Below are 17,850 nucleotides of genomic sequence, written 5' to 3' on the forward strand. Positions count from 1 at the left end.
TCCTCCTGTCCAAGTTGCTGGTGCTGCAGTCCCTCCCTTTCCAAGTGGTGGACTCAGCACCTTTCCGAGAAATGATGGCTTGTGCCGCGCCGCGGTGGAGAGTGCCAAGCCGTCATTTCTTCGCCAAAAAGGCAGTGCCAGCCCTGCATTCACATGTAGAAGAGATGGTGGGCCAGTCTTTGAGCATGTCGGTCTCTGCCAAAGTGCACGGCAGCGCCGACGTATGGAGCTGTAACTACGGTCAGGGACAGTACATGTTATTTACGGCCCACTGGGTGAACGTGGTGCCGTCACAGCCGCACCAGCAACTTGGACAGGTCACGCCGCTTTTGCCTCCACGTTTGCACGTCCTTGGTCCGGCAAAGATGTCCGCCTCTACCACCTCTTCTTCCGCCGTGTCCTCAGCCGCCACTCCCGTGCCAAGTCCCATTACCCGACCGGCATATCACATGTGCAGGGCGCAACGGTGTCACGCTGTGCTGCACCTGGTATGCCTTGGCGAACGTAGTCACACAGGGGAGGAACTTCTCAGTGCAATGAACAGAGAAATCGACAGATGGCTGTCTCCGCGCAAACTTAAAATCGGAACCATGTTGACCGAAAACGGAAAGAACATGGTGTCTGCTCTGCGTCAAGGAAGGTTGTGCCATGCGCCATGCATGGCTCACGTGTTCAATCTGGTTGTCAAGCGGTTCCTAAAATCCACCATCCCACTGCAAGACATCCTTAAAATGTCACGTAAACTTTGCATGCATTTCAGCCATTCCTACACCACAAAGCACACCCTCCTTGAGCTGCAGCGGCAGAACGGAATTCCACAGCATCGCCTGATCTGCGACGTTGCAACAAGGTAGAATTCAACCCTACACATGTTAGACCGCCTTTACGAACAGCGAAAGGCCATCACAGATTTCCTGATGTTACAAGCGGTTAAAGGTACTCCCCTGTGTAACTTCGATGTCAGCCATTGGCAGCTCATGCGTGACACCTGCCGCTTGCTCAGGCCCTTTGAGGAGGCCACGCTATTTGTGAGTCGGCAGGACTATGGGATGAACGACGTCATTCCTCTGTTGCACGTCCTGGAACAAATGCTGTTAACAATGGCTGGTCAGGGTGCGGTAGACGTGGCGCACAGATCTCAACGCCACATGACCCCTGTGGGGGCAGGACAGGAAGAAGTGGAGGAGGTAGAGGAGGACATTTGTGCTCAGGAATTATTGAGTGAAATGGGTGGTTTTTCCACTCAGCGGACAGGAGTGGAGGAGCAGGAGCATCTGGTAGAGGAGGAGGAGACAGAGGACCCAGATGCACCGTGGCAGTATGCTGTGGAGATGGAGGCAGGGAGTCCCTCGCATTCCTTGGCACAAATGGCCCATAGCATGCTCGGTTGATTGCGTAGCGACAGCCGAATAATAACCATCAGACAGAGGGATGACTTTTGGCTGTCCACCTTGTTGGACCCTCGCTACCGTTCAAAAATGGTGGCCTTTTTCACACCTGCTGAGAGGGAGGCCAAAATAACGTACTATAAAAACCACCTATGTAGTCAGTTGGTCTCTGCCTTTGTGCGTCAACGTCCATCCTCAGACACTGTGGGCCCTGTGCGCTCGCGTTCCGCTGCCTTGGCAGCAGGGGAGGGGTGGGGTGGTAGGAGCAGTGGCAGCTCCTCCAGCAGCGGCTGCCTCAGTCTGCAATCGATGATGAGTAGTTTTCTTCACCAGCGCAGTGAGGAAACTACTAACCAGCCGCAGCAGCAGCAGCAGCATCAGGTGGACCTGGAAACTTGACCTTTGGCCCCAACTAGCTGAATTTGCCCTTGAAAGGCTGTCATGCCCGGCCAGTAGCGTGGCATCGGAGCGCGTGTTTAGTGCGGCAGGAGGTATTGTAACTCCACGGAGGACACGACTGTCCACCCAAAGTGTGGAGAGACTCACGTTTGTGAAAATGAATCAGGCGTGGATTAGTCTGGATTTCAAACCACCAGTTCCTGACACAACTGACTAAATCCGCCATGAATCATGCCCCAAACATGTGCCACTTTCAGGTCTCCTCACACTGCTGGTGTGTTCCATTTTTTGTCATAGGGTGCTGGCAGATTACGGGCCTCCCATAGCTGCTGCCAGGCCCCTAATCTGCCATAGGCCCCTGTACCGCCTCCTCATGCTGCTGCCAGGTCCACAGTGTCTCATGCCATGTGCCACTTTCAGGTCTCCTCACACTGCTGTTGTGTTCCATTTTTTGTCATAGGGTGCTGGCAGATTACGGGCCTCCCATTGCTGCTGCCAGGCCCGTAATCTGCCATGGGCCCCTGTACCGCCTCCTCATGCTGCTGCCAGGTCCACAGTGTTTCATGCCATGTGCCACTTTCAGGTCTCCTCACACACTGCTGGTGTGTTCCATTTTTTGTCATAGGGTGCTGGCAGATTACGGGCCTCCCATTGCTGCTGCCAGGCCCGTAATCTGCCATGGGCCCCTGTACCGCCTCTTCATGCTGCTGCCAGGTCCAGAGTGTGTCATGGGTCCCTGTACGGCCTCCCATTGCTGCTGCCAGGAGGCAGCAGGGTCGCAGCAATGTCAGTGGAGGCAAACGGCCATGGAGTAGAGCACCAGCTCCACTGCAGCCTACCACCACGGCCAGTAGTGGTGCCGGTGTGCACGGAGGAAGTAGCAGCCAGCCAGTGAGGAGTAGCGGGGGCAAAGTTTCCTACTCGGCGGTGTGGCAATTTTTCGTCAAGCCGCCCGAGGAAGTAAACGTAGCCGTATGTCGACTATGTGGCCAGAAAGTCAAGCGTGGCCAGGGGGCCCATGTTGGGACTACAGCGTTGCGTCAGCATATGCAGCGTCGCCATTCGGTGGCCTGGGAAAACCGTGATAAAGATACGGCGGTTCTGCCTGCCCCAGCCCAGGGTTCCATTTTGTCATAGGGTGCTGGCAGATTACGGGCCTCCCATTGCTGCTGCCAGGCCTTAATCTGCCATGGGCCCCTGTACCGCCTCCTCATGCTGCTGCCAGGTCCACAGTGTCTCATGGGTCCCTGAACCGCCTCCCATTGCTGCTGTCTCCATCGCCACACTCTGCCATGTGCCACTTTCAGGTCTCCTCACACTGCTGGTGTGTTCCATTTTTTGTCATAGGGTGCTGGCAGATTATGGGCCTCCCATTGCTGCTGCCAGGCCCGTAATCTGCCATGGCCCCCAGTACCGCCTCCTCATGCTGCTGCCAGGTCCAGAGTCTCTCATGGGTCCCTGTACGGCCTCCCATTGCTGCTGTCTTCATCGCCACACTCTGCCATGTGCCACTTTCAGGCCTCCTCACACACTGCTGGTGTGTTCCATTTTTTGTCATAGGGTGCTGGCAGATTACGGGCCTCCCATTGCTGCTGCCAGGCCCCTAATCTTCCATGGGCCCCAGTACCGCCTCCTCATGCTGCTGCCAGGTCCAGAGTGTCTCATGGGTCCCTGTACGGCCTTCCATTGCTGCTGTCTCCATCGCCACACTCTGCCATGTGCCACTTTCAGGTCTCCTCACACTGCTGGTGTGTTCCATTTTTTGTCATAGGGTGCTGGCAGATTACGGGCCTCCCATTGCTGCTGCCAGGCCCCTAATCTTCCATGGGCCCCAGTACCGCCTCCTCATGCTGCTGCCAGGTCCAGAGTGTCTCATGGGTCCCTGTACGGCCTTCCATTGCTGCTGTCTCCATCGCCACACTCTGCCATGTGCCACTTTCAGGTCTCCTCACACTGCTGGTGTGTTCCATTTTTTGTCATAGGGTGCTGGCAGATTACGGGCCTCCCATTGCTGCTGCCAGGCTCGTAATCTGCCATGGGCCCCTGTTGTCGCTTGTTGGCATATTCCGCTCGTTCAGATGCTCCTTCTCCTGCTACTCCTCTTCACGGATTCCGTCAGCAGTCTTTCTTGGAATCCGTTTCCAAGAGACAACAGTTGCTGCTGCTGCCAGGTCCAGAGTGTGTCATGGGCCCCCCGTACCGACTCCTCATGCTGCTGCCAGGCCCGTAATCTGTCATGGGCCCCTGTACCGCCTCCTCATGCTGCTGCCAGGTCCAGAGTGTGTCATGGGTCCCTGTACGGCCTCCCATTGCTGCTGTCTCCATCGCCACACTCTGCCATGTGCCACTTTCAGGTCTCCTCACACTGCTGGCGGTTTCCATTTTTGTCATAGGGTGCTGTATGGCCTCCCATTGCTGCTGCCTCCACCGCCACACTGTGGCTCCACACTCTGGTTTTGGCCCCGTGACTGCCCAAATGAGTGAAGTGTGCGGTGATTCTAAGATCGACGGCACTCATCTGCATGTCATACTGACTGTCAGTATTATTTCTCTTCCCCAGCAGACTCCAAGGGCATTTAAATTAAAGGTACAGTGTTCTGCACTAATATAAAGGCTCTCTGAAGCCTAGAAACACCCTTTTATAAGTTAAATTCGCAGCGAATATATTCGACTCGAATCAAAATTTTTTCACGAATTCGCCGAATCAGTCGAATCGAATTTTTGAATAATTCGCTCATCTCTAATTAACACCTTCTCATCCAGTCCTCATCAACTCTTCTCTACTTTTAACTCTCTTCTTGGTCCTCCACTGCTCCACCCACTAACTCAATCACTGCCCAGGAGATTGCAGGTGCACTCAACACTACCCTTATTCAACCCTGCTACTACAGACAAGGTTGCTAAAATTCTCTCTAATGCCCACTTAACCACCTGTCCCCTGGACCCTATTCCCTCTCAAATACTGTGGTCACCCTGTGGCTCTATTCTACACTCTCACATCTTCAATCTCTCCCTCTCTTCTGGCAACTCTTCCAACACTTAAAAAGCCTTCCTTGGACCCCACCAATCTTAACAACTTATGCCCAATCTCCTTGCTCCCATGTTCCTCCAAACTCCTTGAACGCCTGGTCTATAACCAACTGAGTGGCCCTCTCATCAATAGTAACCTTCTTGATCCCCTTAAGTCTGATTTTCGCCCTCACCACTCCACAGAAACTGCTCTCCTAAAAACTCACAAACGATTTACTAACAACAAAAACCAATGGACACTATTCTGTACTCCTACTTCTGGACCTCTCAGCTGCCTTTGATATGGTTGACCACCCCCTCCCCCTCCCCCTCAAAAACATTACTCCCTTGGTATCCATAACTGTGCTCTTCATTAGTTCTCACCCTACCTATCCCACCGCACCTTAAATGTCACTTACAATTCTACTTCCTCCTCTCCTCTTCCTTTTTCCATTGGGGTCCCCCAAGTTTCTGTTCTTGGACCTCTCCTATTCTCAATCTACACCTGCTCCCTGGAACCCATGGCTTTCAATATAATTTCTACGCTGACAACACCCAAATCTATCTCTCAACAACAGTCTCCTCACGTATCACTAACTTACTGACTGAAAGATCAGCCTGGATGCCACATCACTTCCTCAAACTCAATCTAACCAAACCGAGCTCATAATATTTACTCCTCCACATGCCCCTTCCCCTGACTTCTCTGTCAAGATCAATGGCACAACCATCAACTTGTCCCCGCATGCCAGGATGCTAGGTGTAATCCTGGACTCTGAACACTTCTTTCAGCCCCACATCCAATCACTTTCCAAAGTTTGCCATCTCAACCTCCGCAACATCTCCTAAATACCCCCCTTTCTAACCAATGACACCACAAAGCTCCTAATTCACTCCCAGATTATCTCTCACCTCGACTACTGCAACCCCCTCCTCATTGGCTTACCTTTACATAGGCTATCCCCCCTCCAGTCCATCATAAATGCTGCTGCCAGACTCATCCACCTTACCATCTGTTCAGTGTCTGCTACGCCTTTCTGCCTCTCCCTCCATTGGCTGCCACTCACCCAACAAAATAAATTAAAAATACTAACAAAAGAGGGGCGCATGCGCTGCCGGCTCCTGGTTGGACGTGAGATAGGCACCGCTCCGTCCACCCGCCAGAGCTAACACGCCGCACACCCGTACCGAGGGACACCGCGACTACAGGGAGGGAGATAAGAGGTGTGCACACCTCAGCATCCATGCCACGCCGCTGAAAAATCCCTGGACCACCAGGGAAACTCACTCACTTCTTCTCCCTTGTCACGGACGAAATCCAAGATGGCGCCGGCACAGGTGATTACAGTAGCCATGAGGGAGAACACACAGTTCAGCCCACAAATGCCAGGCTACGGTACTCCCTATTCCCTGGTGAGTCTTCTCCCCCTCTGTCCCCCACAACACGCAGCCTGGCCAAATCAAAGCCTCGCCTGGATATAGACCCCGCAGCTGATTATCAGGCCCTTAACAAGCCACCCCCTCATTTCAGCGCTGATATGCCTGTGATAGAGTCATTCCCTGCATCAGACCAACCTATCACCGAATTACTGTATGCATGAAAAACATGCTATTATCGCTTAGACAATCCCTACCTAGCGATATACAGTCGTCACTAGTTTAGATTACGTTCCTGGTCAAAAAACAGGAGCGCAGATTACACCATATTGAATCCAGAATGGAAGAGATTATCACAGTGCATAATGACCTGATTGACGCACACATTGACCACACATCGGACTTCGAACAAATAAATCTGTATCTAGTGGATCTAGAAGATAGATCACGACGCAATAACATCAAATTCAGAGGTATACCTGAAAATGTCCCTAATGAAACGCTACTATCCTATATACAACAGTATATAAAACACCTCATCCCATCTCTCTCAGATTTGGAAGTAGCCATAGACAGGGCTCACCGACTACCTAAACTGTCATTTCTCTCAGCATCAGTCCCAAGAGATGTCCTGGCACGGTTAAACTTTTACCACATCAAAGAAAAAATTATGTCGGCAGCCAAAAATCCACCCTCACTCCCGCCATCGCACGCAAATATTCGGCTGTTTGCTGACCTATCAAAGTCTATCAAATTATTACTATGACTAAAGCTTTACAAAACCACAGCATAAGCTATCAATGGGGGTTCCCAACTAAAATTAAGATTAAACAACATGGTAGAATTTTCACAATCAAAAACCTTGAAGCGGGCTTGGAGCTACTAAAGGCATAGAATATACTGCCTGCAGATCCTCCACATTCCAACACTACTAATATCCAGCAAATGGAGGCAGAGTGACCCTAACCTAGCACTCCTATATACTTCCAACGCTTCACCTCGGGAAATATACCTTACTCTACTAATCTCTGACGATCGGCCCTGTTCTTAAAGAAAAAAAAAATGTTTTTGATACCGAAAAATGTTTGGCATGACCTTTTCTAAGGTCAAAGCCTTTTCAAACCCCCCAAGTTTGAAGTAGCTCCTCTTGCTACTCAAGTCACTTGCCTTTTCCACAAGTTTTTTTTATCCTCTTTTTCCCACCTCCCTCCCTCTTCCACTGACCTCACCAGTCGATCAACTGCATCACTTCTTTACAGGAAATCTACAAAACATCATGGAATACTCACTCTAACTCATCGATCGAGCCAAGACTCCACCTCCCTGACATCAGAATATGCCTCTCCACAACTTCAACCATCTGAACACGCTCATCTCAAACAACATCTCGACCTTTTCACTAACCAACCCACGGATGTACACTATGATTAATGTTACATCATTCAATGTTCGTGGCTTAAACTCACCCTTCAAGAGATCGATGCTTCAAAAAGAAACTCGAACGTCTCAAGCAGACATTCTCTTTTTACAAGAAACGCATTCCGCAACAACCAAGACCCCTAAATTGCAATTACACCGATTCTCACACATCTTTATGGCTACCAACTCCAAGAAAAAAAACGGTGTCATCACGGCTATAAAAGACTCTGTTCAGTTCTGATATATATCTGAAATAGCTGACCCACAAGGCCGATACCATATTTTACTATGCCACATAAACGACGTCCCCTACACTCTAGTGAATGCCTATGGCCCCAACAAAAATCAGTTGCAATTCTTCCACAAACTCTACGCCACTATCTCTGCTCCAAAACAAGGCATACTTCTCATCGGTGGGGACTTCAATGTAATTGGCAACCCTCTTCTAGACTTGTCGTCCAGCAAAAGATCTCACAAACAAAATTTCAACCTTTTCCTCAACGACAATGACCTTTACAATATCTGGAGATAACAACACAGTGACAAGAAAGATTACACCTACTTCTCCCCTTCTCAACTCTCCTATTCCAGGATTGACTTTTTCATCACAGATAAATGGACACTACAACATGTACTGTCATCAAAAATCGGAACCATAACATGGTTAAACCACGCTTCAATCAACATAGCCTTAGACGACAATCAACGCTCTACAATCCCACCCATCTGGAGACCTGGAGACTGAACTCTACAATTCTAAAGAACACAGAAAACCAAAAACACCTACTAGAAGCCCACAATCTCTTTTTCGATTGTAATGACACACCGGACATTTCTATAACCACTTTATGGCCTGCTTTCAAAGCTTACATGAGAGGTATTCTTATACAACTAAATTCCCGAATCAATAAAAAACAATCGTAACAAATTGACCAACTCCTAAACTCCATAAAAATAAATGAGGAAATTAACAAAAAAAACCCAAGTGCTTCTACTTCCAAATCCCTAACAGCAGACAGGAACAAACTCCAATTACTATTACTCTACAAATATGACCTTAACCTTCAAAAGACAAAATCAAAATTCTATTCCCTAGGTAATAAAGCAAATTCACTCATAAAAATAAGTAAACAAAGACGGCTCAAATCCAAGATCACCCTAATTCAACACCCCACCACTTGAATCTCGCTCACAAATACACAAGATATAGCCAACGCTTTTGCGAACTATTATCAATCTCTATATAATATTAAAGATGATCCGGACACAACACAACCGACAACCACATCCATCCTTAACTTCCTAGCAACCGCTAATCTCCCCCAACTCACCCCTTCACAACTTGAATCTATCGCTGCATTGATATCTCCCGCAGAAATAGAAAAAAAAACATTAAATCTTTACCTCTTAATAAATCTCCAGGGAAGGATGGATTTACGAACGAATACTACAAAATATTCGCCCCTAATCTTGAACCACACCTACACCTATCTGTCCTCTTCAACCAAGCAGCCTCCGCAGGACAATTCCCCAAAGACATGCTACAGTCTATAATCACAACCATCCCCAAAACCCGGTAAAAACCCCCAAATGGTCCAAAATTACAGACCAATCTCGTTATTGAACACAGACATCAAACTATACGCTAAAATAATTGCCCAGAGACTACTTCCTCACCTCCCTACACTAATCCACCCAGACCAAGTGGGATTTTTCCCTGGTCGACAAGCCCCAGATGCAACCAGGCAACTAATATCACTTTTACATAACCTTGAAAGCTCCTGACAACCTTCCTTACTACTATCCCTGGATGCTGAAAAAGTATTTGACCGCATACATTGGCAGTTCATGAAACTCACACTTCAAAAATTTGGTATCACAGACTGGATGCTATCGGCAATTCTATTCCTTTACTCTAACCCCTCAGCTAGAGTACTAACTAATGGTACCCTCTCCCAAACCTTCCATATATCCAATGGCACTAGACAAGGCTGCCCCCTGTCTCCCATAATCTTTACTTTACTTATCTTCTCCAGGGTGTCACCCATCCTCTGGAACTCTCTGCCCCAACCCATCAGATTATCACCTACTCTCCTCTCCTTTAGGCGCACCCTGAAAACCCATCTCTTCAGGGAAGCCTACCCCACCCCCTGCTAACTTGCCGACCTCCTCCACTCTTCCTACTACTCCATCCCCCACAGCTATCTCCTCCTGTACCACTATCCTCTCCCTCCTAGATTGTAAGCTCGAAAGAGCAGGGCCCTCAATCCCCTCATGTTTTGCATTGTATTGGTATTGTTCTGTCACATGTTCTGTCCCCCTTTGTAATATACAGCGCTGAGTGAACTATTGGCGCTTTATAACTACTGTATAATAATAATAATCACCCAGGAGACTCTGCCTCTTTGTTTAACTTTAGTGGTGGGGCTGTGGGAGATATCATTTGGTTTGAGCCAGCTACAGGATCAGATAACTCCCTCAATCAGTATGTTTTTTTCTAGCAGACATCAGGTATCATTAATTGTGATTGAAGTGGATCCGCATCACTGGACAATGTGATTGACAATAGATTTACATTATGGGATTTTTTTTTTTAAAAGGCTTGTCAAAAACTGTGCAGATGTCTTTATTTACTGTGTACTTATTTTGTGTGTGAATGAGTAAGGGAGCAGTATCTGAGTGTCCCTTTATTGTTAAAGGGGGCTTCTTGACTCCTGCATTAGGCCAGGTTTGGAGGAAAGAGGCTCATGTACTAGGGTGCATGATTTTGGGGTGACCCAATGCCTTTTCTTTTTTTTTTGCATGGAATTCCCTTTAAAAGTTATAGCAGTTCCAATGGGTCTGGTATCTATCTATGAAAAGTAATGTTTTGAGAAGGAGGATATTGTTTTTTTTGAGAGTTTAAAATGGTGGTAGATAATTGGATATTTATAGTGCCTGGTAATTGGGAGTAAGGTGTATGCCCAGAATATCCATAAGGGATTTCAGCCATTTGAAGTTGAAAGATTGGGAAAGAGCGGTTACTGTGTTTTTGAGTAGAAATACGTTCAGGGCAACTGATTTATTTTCATTGACATTTAGGCTTTAAATTTGTGAAAATATTTTGAAGGGTTGCTAATAGATTGGTAAGGAAATGAGTGGTTGTGTCAGACTTATCTCAGACCTAAATTGTTTTCAAATAGCTTAAATCTTTATGTGTTGGGTCCTAGATCAGTCAGCCATTACTGTATTTTTTTATTTTTTTAACATTTGACTCCCATTGACTCCTGTTGATTTCAGGAGGGTTTGGACTTGATGCCTGTACTTTTGCCATGTTCTGCAAACATGCCTCAAACTGAACCCAGGTACTTTCAGCGTATCCCTAATAAGGACAAAGGTCTCTTCCCCACAAACCTGACCCATTGGTTGTATAAGTTTGCAGGCGAGGAGGCTTTGGAATTTGGAAGCCCCCTTTAAAAATAAGGGGAGCCCCAGATACCAGCCCCTCCCTATGTGAATGCGTAAGGGGTACATAGTACTCCTACTCATTTAAAAAAATATAAAAAAGGTAAATAATGATATGAAGCATTTTGACAAGTCTTTTTAAAAATAACAAAAATGTTAATTCCTACGATGTACTGTAAATCTAATCTTTGTCCTGACCAGATTGGAAGCTCATCACTTATGGGTACTGGTCATGTTGCTTTGGTTTTGAAGGTTTTATTTCACATGTGCATATAAAGTTGAGAGGGATGATTAAAGGATCAAGGACACCTGCATGTGTACTCTGAAAACACAGTCTTTGGTCTTATTGTTTGTCTTTCTTGCTTTCTGGGTCCCACTCTTGCTGGGCTATATTGGCAAGACACTGAAACTTAAAGCTGGTTCCATGACATCTGAGGTTCAAGTGGTAACTTTCACTTTGTGGTTCAAGGCAGGACAGCAATGGAAAAGTTCCTCTGATTTTATTTTCCTAAACAGAAATCTCTCACAAACTCCATGTGGGTGATACCTACAGCCTGCTTCCTTCAGGCCCACAGAGCAATCCATTGCAACTGATATCCTGATGCAGGCCTTCTGTAAAGGGAGAGCCTTAAAAAATCCCACACCCGTAAGATACAGTATAAAAGCAGCCCACTCAGGGGAAGCGTGGCGACCACCAACCAAAAGGGCCGCATAGGATCAGAGCTCTCTACAACTGCTGGGGATTATTCCCTCCACAAGAGCGGCTGAACCTGCTCAATAATCCCCAACGAGTTCCCTGTCCTCTGCAGTGCAATGAATAAATGCTGCCAGAAACTTCCACAATTGCAGAATCTGTTGGGCTTCTTCCCGACCATAGCCTGAAAACTTCAACAAAATGGTGGTAGCTGCGCTCCACACCAGCTGAGTCAAGCGCTCCAGCGGCGGCTCCTTCACTGCTGAACAGTGCTGCTGTGTAGCCCATTGATTTGGCTCAGGACCTACCAGACTCTGGCTCCTTCACTTCTTCTACCAGACGCCCTGCTAAAACCAGACCCTACTGGTACTTGTTTGTGACTGACTTTACAGATATGCAGACTGAGGTGAGCACTCCACATGCTTTACAACAAGCGCCACATATCAGAACCCTGTTACAGCCTTTCCTGCATCTGGGCAACCAGTGTCTCATACCATTTTGAAAGACATAGTCCTGTCCCTGCAAGCATCCCTGCATTTAGATTTGATAGCTTGCATGCAATAATATAAAATAGAAACTCATTCAATGGGGGACAGAGTAGGACACATGGGGGACAATATGGAGGAGTCTGCATCCATGTTCAATACACTGTTAGATGAACATGAGGCGCATACTGAAAATTTACCTTGGGTTTAAGCAAAGCTGGCCAATTTGGAGGATATCAGAATGAGTTCCGAACACAAGGTGGTTACTGTGGGAACAAACATTGCTCCAAAGTGCCACATCCTATTTAAATAGTATTGGAAGAACAAAACCCTTATGGACTTTGTAGGCACTACAAAAATGGTTCATAAAAGAATATCACTTTATTAAACGTACATAGACATAATGATACGTAAAATTGTAAAATTATTAGAGTGTAAACCACCCCTGTAACATACAGCTAAATATAATCAATACAGATACAAATACTACTAGTAGGTCCCACAGTAAAAAATACCATATCTCGGCAAAAGTTAAGAGAGGATAATCTGATAGTAGTAAGTACGATAGTTCAACATGTTTTGCAATAATATCGCTTCTTCAGGAGCTGTAAGAAGACTTCTATATGAAGAGATATAAATTAATGAACACATGTTATAATCACTACCGATTGTATACATATCAGACCAGTTGGATAAGTTGGATAACAATTTGGAGGATAGATTCTAGAGGAACAACTTAAAAATCCAAGGCATTCTAGAGTCATTTAAAGTTCTACAATTGCCTCATTATGTGTGTGACGTGTTCCTAGCCACGATACTAACACTCACGTCATCAGATCTCACTATCGACAGGATTCAAAGAGTTGCAAAACCTTCACATCTACTAACTGATGTGCCATGCAATGTCCTGACGTGTATCCACTATTACCAAGTTAAAGAAAAATTGATGGCAGTCTGACCAACTTCCTGATCATGCTTCTTAACTACAAGTCCTCCAAGATCTTTCCAAGTTCACACTTCAATGGCATAAAAATTACCAGATTCCTTATAAATGAAAATATCAGACAACACTTCTTGTAACCTTTGCTGGCTCCACTTCATCTATCTCCACCTTAGATGAAGGGTTTTATCTCCTCTGTCATTGGGATATTATCCCAGAATCTTCCCTGATTGGGTTGTCCATCCTCATGCTATTCTAAGATCTCTCTGGATTGATGGATGGTCCCCCGTAAATAAGCCCCTCAAGCTAAAACAAAAAAGGCTCATGATATCAACTGTTCTCTATGAATGCATTATTTGCAAGGATTAATTTCACTCCAGACTTTTTTCCCCCAGTCAATACTGCAGCATCGGCTGTTTGAGGCTCTCCCCTTTTTTCTAAGAGGCCTCTTTTTTACTTTTGGATATGGTTTTCTGCTTTTTTGTAAGTTCCCTGTTGGAACTCCTATCTTCCAGCTTTTTGGGGTTCTTTTGCTTTTCTTTATTTGGAGCAACAACACAAATCGTCTACCCTGACATTACAAGTGGCTGTCACCCTGTTGCACATATGGTACCTGCAGTCTTTCATACTTTTACAAATCCCAAGCTTCAATATGAAGCTCTCCATCATATTACAGCAATACAGTATATCAGTCATGGGTCTGCCAAACATCACTCTACTTGGCAAAACTCCCACAAACACAATGTGACATTATCTCAATCCAAGAAACCCATTTTCAATGCAATGAGACTCCAAGATTTCCCCATAAAGACTTTCCTCATATTTTCATGGCTTGCACCCCAGTAAAAGAGAGGTGTATTATTGGCAATGAACTCTGTTTATTTCACCCATTAGAATTGTACCTTGGATGAAGAGGGCGGATATATTATATTATCCTGCAACAATAACAACAAACCATATATGCTTCACTCTGAACCTTCACCAAATCAGATTATTTTTACAAGTCTTTCAAAACAGTGTCCATCATGTGCCATGGTAATATCATTATTTGCAGTGACTTTAATATCGGCATGGATCCAAACTTGGATTCCACCTCAAAGTACCAGGGCCATCACCCTTCTCTGGATGACTTTTTACATAAGGAAGATAAGCACGATGTGTGGAGATGTCAGTATGCCAATGAGAGGGAATTTACCTTTTTTTCTCTAAACATCTTTCTCATTCTTGTATTGACCATTTCATAGTTGATACTATTTATTTCATTCATGAAATCACATGGTCTGACCATGCAGCAATCTCAATCACAGTGGAGGAAAAGGTTTTCCATTCTCTGGTGTTTCTATTTCATTGTAACAATTCTAGTATACAGCACCTTAGTAATAGTGCATGCCTTGATCAGCATTTCCAGAAATACTTTTGCGATATTGACTCCCCTGAAATTGGAGATGAGATCTTTCCCCACTAGAACACTCACAAAGCTTACATGTGGTGTCTTATTATTCAACTCAGTGCCAAGGCCAAAAAGAAATTGAACTCTGACCTTAAAGCTGAACTATGAGAGAAACAAATTCCCATGCAGTGGAGCTGTGCCTGTACTGCATGGATTAAATTCTCATTTTGTCGTTCGATCCTCTGGAAAACAGCTCTCACCGCGGTTTGGTAATAGACTGTTCCTGCCGTCCTTCCTCACATTCAGAGCCTGTCTATGGGTGTGATGATGTCAGGAACATTTCACCACACAAGACCACTAAACCACTGGGGGGAGGGGGGTGTGGTCAGAGCAGCAGGGACTGATATTGTGCTGGGAGGTTTGCCTGGGCCCCTCATTTTTTTACCTAGGAGTCAGTCTGATAAACTGACAAATCTCTCTACAATGCTAACTATCCCCCAGTGTTATCAAAACTAACTCAGTTCCTGACTACATGGGCTACACAGTGCCTTTCCTGGTTGAGGGAATCCCTGTGCTTGGGGTTGAACTTGGGTTCTTCCACCTCTGTGCCAGAGCTCTGTGGCATATAACCTGCTTAGTACATCTGTTCCTGGGACTCTCTAGCTCCACCTGCCTCCCAGCTGCAGTCAATCCACAATCAGCTCAATAAATTGCAGGACTTCCTGTACACTGAGCCCATTTGTTGGATCTGTTTCCCTGGGTGTTTGTTATACTACTAAATTCCTGGACTTTTGAACTTTGCCTGATTCCTGACTACTCTCTTTGCCTGACCATTCTGCTTTACACTTTGTGTGTGTATGACCCTGCCTGTCTCTGACCCCGCTTCTGGACTTTGTACCTTGCTGTCAAGATTTGTTGCTGACTTGGCCTGCCTGACTATGCTAATACTTCAACCCTCAGCCAAAGCTCCACTCTGGACTAAACCTTTCAAGAGGTACCTTACATACTGTTGTCAAAATTGTTCTGTTGCCAAAAATTCTTTACCTTTTCAGAGTTCTCCTGATCATAGTCCCTGCTCTCTACTTGCACATCTTGCAAGGAGGCCCTTGCATTTCTATTATCTACTTTACCCTGAGTGCCCAAAAAAACCCTATATTGGCACAAGCTGAAAAAGTGGTTTGGGGCTTCCCAGATTCATCAAACATAAAATACGATTTATTGTCATTGTAGAAAACAAATCCACAATGAAATTGCAGTATCTTTTCAACATTATCACACCCTTCAGTTGGCACAATTAAACTATCACACTTAATGGGAAATACCAATATAGGCAAGTATTGATGTAGTGGACTGTAGGTTCTTCTCCATAAATAATATTGTGTGGTTGCAATGGACTCTCACAAGACTCAATACAAATACAGTCATGTCTCATTCTCTCAGACTCTGGAATTCTGTGAAGTGTAAGTATGGGAGCTAGTCTCCATACATTTTCCACAGCTTTCCTTCCTATGCAATCCATCTTTTTACCCAGGTCATGTATCCCCAGCCTCTTTTGAAGTCTGGGAAAACATTTGTATTAACAGGGTATGAATGATAGTGAATTCAAATCCTTTCAAACTCAACAAAAATAATCTCACTGTAGCGGTAAATCTGCTATAGGGCGGATTTAAAGTGGTTAAAGCATACACTTAAAAGTTTGAACCTCTCGCAGAAGTTTGTCAGGATCCAGATCTGGATCTGTGACCTCTGTGGTGTCTGGCTGACTGATTCAATTGGACAGACATACTTTGTATCTTGTTTCTGGTGAACCTTGAACTCCTTGCTTTTACCATGAACCTTCTATTTTATCCATGACACTGCACTTTTAAACAGAACTTCCAATAAATAGCTCAGCACATATCAGTAATCTATCATAGACTAATCCTTTTATTATTGTTACATAACCCAAAAATAAAAAAATAAAAAACACTCACATATGAAAATACAATACATAATTGGCCAGTTATTAACAATACTAGCAGCTGCAGCTGAACCCCTACACATCACCAAGAGCAATATATGTAATATAATGAATAGGGACCAAGAGGATACATTATCCATGGAATTCAAAATCCAAGGTCATCCATAAATAAAGTGTACATATTTATTTAATTGAAAGCACCCATAAATGTGGCAAAAAGAAGATGGAGAAGATAAAGGAAATAGAACATTCATATACTCTTCATTCTCCTGGCACGAGCAATACAGCAAAACCCTTCTTGACCATCAGGAGTTCTGGTGAAGACCATGTATTGCTTAGACCTCATGACTCTGGTGAACCCATACCATCTGCCAGGGGACCTGCTTGTGCATTTATCCTGCTGGTTTCTGTGTGAATCTTTCCACTGCTATAGCTGCTAGCCTCCAAGCCTAACCCTGAACAAGACAAAGTGCTTAAGAGACCCACATTCATCATGCCTAATTTCCTCCATAATGATTGTTAACTGCCTTCACACCCTCCCTTCTATACATCCAAGTGGACATCTGACCTCGGTATTACTCTCGAGGAAGATGAATAGAAGGATCAACCCTGGATTGATAAATAATTGCCATTGGGCTTCAATATCACTCTCCTAGATTCCTGATGACTGCATTTCCCTAGGCCACAATAGAGTCAAGACTTCTCTCTGCCTATGCCCCCCCCCCATCCTTGTCTCCTTTTGTATCCCCTAAAATACTTACTCTCACTTAGTTATATAAATGACTGGTTATTACCACATAATGTACATTCTTTAACCTCCGTACAGAAACAAATATATTTAATTTATAATATGTTCTATTCTGTTGCACTCATAATGCACCTGCCAAATTGCTGTACCCAGATAAGGCACACAGGGTTTTTCCTAGAATATAGTTTTTTTCTGTGCATTCATAAGGGATGCTGGCAGTTGCTATCTGGTTGGTATTATCAAGCTCATATATTTCCATACCCAGATAAGAATGTGCGTTTGACATTGTACACTACCCTTAAAAAGGTAATTAAAACCTTGTGAAGAAAATTGCTTTGTTTTAGTAGAATAGGGAAAAGTTAGAGCCCCTGTTAAATTTCCATTTCTGTGTGTGTGCTTGCTGCATATTTTTCTCACTTTCTTTCTTGTAAATCCATTGTTATCTGGATAGAAGGAAAATCTCTCTGATAAAGCCCTGAATGGGAGTAAAAACCAAATAGAGGTTCTAACCTTTCTGTACTATATCAAGTCAAAAATATATATTTTTTAAGATAAACAGTTTAACATATTACTCATGCTAGCAAAGGGCAGCAGAAA

Source organism: Staurois parvus, unplaced genomic scaffold, assembly GCF_062004578.1.
Source record: "Staurois parvus isolate SC_StPar_1 unplaced genomic scaffold, SC_StPar_1.0 ptg000165l, whole genome shotgun sequence".
Lineage (NCBI taxonomy): Eukaryota > Metazoa > Chordata > Amphibia > Anura > Ranidae > Staurois > Staurois parvus.